The sequence below is a fragment of the Neophocaena asiaeorientalis genome, unplaced genomic scaffold, assembly GCF_003031525.2.
Source record: "Neophocaena asiaeorientalis asiaeorientalis breed wild unplaced genomic scaffold, Neophocaena_asiaeorientalis_V1.1 scaffold217, whole genome shotgun sequence".
Classification (NCBI taxonomy): Eukaryota; Metazoa; Chordata; class Mammalia; order Artiodactyla; family Phocoenidae; genus Neophocaena; species Neophocaena asiaeorientalis.
In genome coordinates, this window is record NW_020172293.1 from 5331059 (window position 1) to 5335954 (window position 4896).

The following is a 4896-nucleotide window of genomic DNA, read 5'->3' on the forward strand; positions in this document are numbered from 1 at the left end:
TCCTTGCCTTTTCCAGCTTCTATAGGCTACCTACATTCTTTGCCTTGTGGCCCCGTCCTGTGTCTTCCAGGCCAGCAGGATCTTCAAATCTCTCTCTCTGTCTGACATCTACTTCCATTGTCACATCTCCCTTTCTGACTCAGACCTACCTGCCTCCCTCTTATAAAGATGCTTGTGATTACATTGGCCCACTGGGATAATCTAGGATTATCTCTCCATCTTAAGATCCTTACCTCAATCACATCTGCAAAGTTCCTTTTGCCATGTAAGGTGATGTATTCACAGGTTCTGAGTACTAGGATGTGGTCGTTGTCTTCGGAGGGCCTTTGTTTTGCCTACCACAGAGGGTCTGTCTTGTCCTTCATCTGGGGGAGGCTCAGTTCTGTGAGGACCAGAACAAGATGTTGCTGCTCCCCCAGCTTTTCTTTTTCCTCTTTCCAGATCTTAAAATGTTTTGTGGCAAACTTACAATTATGAGTTGATATCTACAAATGTTTTTGTTAAATTGGAGATTTGGTGGGCCTTATCTTGAAGAGATGTGTCATCTCTCAAGAAATAATTCCACAATATATGTAAGTCAAGTCATTATGTGGTACACCCTAAACTGTCTGTCAATTATTCTCTCTCAATAATACTGGAAAAAAAGAGAAAAAAAATCATCATTATTTGAAGTTTGTTGCTATGCTATGTTAGGAGGGTATATTAAAGTGATATAAAAATTTCAGCATGAGTGTAAAAGCATAACAATACCATCCCTGAAACAGGAACAAATAGGCTAATTACCCTAAACCCCTCATTTTAGGGGTGCTCATATTCTTGGGGGAGTGGCACTCGCCGGTTCCTACTCCTGGTAAGAAGCGTACTGTGCATTTCCTTCAGGTAGCATTTTCTGACTTCCCAGCTGAATTACAAGTTCCTCCTCTGTTCTGCCACAGTGTCTGGGGGCAGGGTTTTACTATAGAGCATTTGTCACATTGTATTGTAATTCATTGCTTCCTTATCTGTCCCACTAGATTTTATTATAAGCAGAGATCATGCCTTATTCTCCATTGCATCCCCTTGTACCTAACATCTTGCCTACCAATACTTTTATATTGAATGGATGAATGAAAATTAGTAATTGTTTCTATAACAGCTTCTGAATCTTAAATTTCCATTAATGTTTTTATTTTACATTTCTCATTGACCTTGTGGTGGTTCTGTAAGGGTGAATGAGGTAATTTCTCTAAAGTGCATGAGATCTTTGGAAAGATGTGTCATTAGGCTAAGGCTCATATACAGCTATCAAATGAAATTGTGAGCTAAAATTTATCATTTTCTTTTAGTTTCACCTACCAAAGTGTTGGCTTGGAAAAGTTGCCTCTATGGTGAATTTGAGCCAGCTGGAAAAATGTACACAATTTTACACAATGTCTGACAAATACAGGGCACATAATAAAACTTTGTGTAATGAGAGAATGAATCATTTATTAATTAGTAATGAGACAGATGCTTTACTACACTTCTAACATGTATTATAGAAAATAAAATAGCCCATACTGAATCTTGTATGGAAATCCATTAGTTTCTTTTTGGTGTGATGAAGTGGAAAGCATTTCTCTTCAGTTCCTATTATTGGTGTATCAGTCGGCTTTTGCTGCAGTAATGAACAACCCCCCCCCTCCCCCCCCAAATTTCAGTGGCTTACAGAAACAATTATTTCTTACTCCCAGAGCTGTGGCTCTGCTGGGCATGACTGGGCTTACTGAATTCATTTTGGCTCTACTGTCTAGACAGGTCTTTAAATTCCTGGACAAAAGTCAAAGAAGCAGCCACTCCCTGGGATATGCTCTTCTTACAGCCAGGTGCCAAGGCTCAAAGAGGTGGGAGAACAGAGGCAAACCATGCAAGTGTTGCAAAGCTTCTGCTCTAAGTCATGACCTCTGGAATTCCATTGGCTAAGGGAAGTCACATGACCAAGCTCAGAGTTACTGCAGTGGGGAAATATACTCTGCTTACAGGAAGTGTTGCCAGGCTGGAAAGGAACAAAAAATTGTGAACCAATAATACAATCCACCACACTCTGCATCCTCTGTTTGTCAAAGCCACTATTTGGCCTTTTGTAATATTAATTACTCTTTAAGGATTTTAATTTGAAGTTCCTTTTATGTAGCTTAAATAATAAGGGTAATTATAGGGACTTCAATAGGTTCTATGTAAATAGGTCTCAGAGGTAAAAGTAAATAGATTTTGGAATTTTAACTAAAGAAAAATTTTAATTTTTTAAGTATTATAAATGTTTTCATAAGGGTCATGATGGTAAGTTTTTCTTTATATCTGTGGATGTCCAAGCCAGCAGAAAAGGATTTAATTAGAGATATTGGGGTATAGTAACTATAAGGACGGATTTCTTGATTAATCACGTGAAAAAGACATGAAAGGGGCAAAAGGTCTCCCCAGTGGATAATTAAATCATTCATCTGCTTGAAAGAGGAAGGCTGGACCAGATGACAGGTTTCTGCCAATTCTCTGTTTATAGTTCTTTGAATTTTGAAATAAAGAAGCCCTTTAAAGACGGATGGTATTAAAACTCTTCTTACATCAGTAAAGTGGCACTAAGAAACTTAGAAGCTGGCTTAATGCAGAAAATAAAATTAGCAAGAAAAACATAGATGAGAGGAAATTATAACTTGAGTATTCACTGTTTACTTTTGAGAGAATAAAACACCATAGTTAACTCCAATTTTAATACATTCGTCTTATTCATACTTTCTTTAAAAAAAACATTTGATAAGTAGGTACTATGTGTCGGGCATTGTGATAGGTGCTGGTTGGCTAGGAAGTTATATAATTCCTAGTTAAAATATCTGATAAATCAGCTATAAATGTCACATATCACCATCATGCCTCCTTAGAACTTTTTGCTTACCATTTAAAAAGGACAATAGGAGTTTTAGACTATCTTTTATGATCTACACTTATGAAGATCTAAGTGCTAAAAAAAATTACTGTCTTCCAGGTGATCACATACTTTTTCCTCAGCCATTTATTTATTTATTTAAATATTCAATGTAGGTCCTTCCCCTTCCCCAGTTTTACTGAGGTATAATTGACAAATAAAATTGTAAGCTATTTAAAGTGTACAATGTAATGATTTGATGTACATATATATTGTGAAAGGAACCCCCCTATGGAGTTAACACATCCACCACTGCTCATATTTTCCCTTTTTTTGAATGAGAACATGTAAGTTCTTTCTTAGCAAATTTCAGTTATACAACACCATGTTAACTATAGTCACCATGTTATATATAAGATCCTCAGACCTTATTCATCTTATAACTGAATGTTTGTACCCATTTACCAACCTCTCCCTATTTCACTGCGCAGCCCCTGGCAACCACTTTTTACTCTATGTTCCACTTTTTCCCTTTAAGATTCCACGTGTAAGTGACATCATGCAGTATTTGCCTGGCTTGTTTCACTTAGCATAAAATCCTCCACTTTCACCCATGGTCTTAAGCATTTCTAATTAGCTCTTGGGGTGTTTTTAAACAACTGATCATCTCTGACAGCAAATTATTGTTTTATTTGCTTTTGTGGTGGGCTTGTGAGCCAGGCAAAGAGTGGTTCAAAGGCTGCTGCATTGGTGGATGGATCTCTTTTAAGAAATGATCTTTTTGGAAAAGTCAAACAGCACAGCCTCATTATGAATGTTATTTCATCAGTGCAGCCTGCCTGAGGAGCTCAGAAATCAGTAGTTTTCTTTTTTCATGAAAGGCTGCAGCTATGATTTTTTTAAAAAACGACTAATGTTTGTTACAGTAGTGCTATGTGGCATTACTGAGTCAATCTGTGTGCTAGCAACGGAATGTGTTTGCTTATTTGTTACAACCGGCCAATGATAATCCTCGCTGACACTTCCGCAGCGTTTACCAAGAGCCAGGCCGGTTGAAACACTTCAGAACTGCTGACTCATATAATCTTCACACTAGGAGAGCAGGAGCTGTTTTGTAGCGCTATGTTATCCCCATTTTGCAGATGTGAAAATTGAGGCATAGAGAGGCTATGCACGAAGTATGTCATGTGCACAAAGTCACATGACATTAAGGGCAGGGTTGGGCTTTGAACCCAGGCCGCGTAGCTCCATTTTGCTGCTTTTACAAAGCAAGTCCTGTAACCTTATTAAAACCAAAAACCGATTCCTACTCCGTTTGGTATCCTCCCCTCAGCCTTCAGCTTGATTTTCTGGCCCTTCCGGTTAGGACCATGCGTTTGTAATTGCTTCCCTTCCTAGAGGTGAAGAACTTTTCCTAGACCCTGTGGTGTTTAATTGCAAAAATTTACAGTGTATACAAACACACACAGCAAAACGAATGACGACCGTTTAGTTAATCAGGAAGGGCTTGATTCGGGCCTAAAATGACCAGTCGTTCTCCAAGAACAGGTACAAAAAGTGCAGTGGTGAGGAGCCAGTGAGAGACGTCTCTTCCCATCCAGGGTCCGAGGACTTCGCGCAGGCACACGGGGAACGCTTTCTCTGGGAGGAGGCCCGTGGGAGCGGCGCGGCACAGCCGGGGGCGCCGCGGGTACGTGAGTCTCCGGGTTCCCCGCGTGTCTCCAGGCTCCCAGGCCCCAGCGCGTCGCTGCGCGCGCCCGGACCAGCCTCCGCCCGGGGACTGGGCGCTGCGCAGGCGTTGGTGCGCCGCTGCCTGCGACCCGGGGTCCGGGAGGAGGAGGGCGGGAGCACCCCCGCCCCGCGCTCCCCGCGCAACCTTTGGGTGCCGAGAATGTCAGTCTGCCTGGGAGGGGGGCTGCACCAGCCGGCGCAGGAGACAGGAGGAAGGGCGGCAGTGAGGGCGCGGGTTTGAGCCCTTCCAGCTCCGCGTCCTCTCACCCCCACCGCTCCCTCCCCCC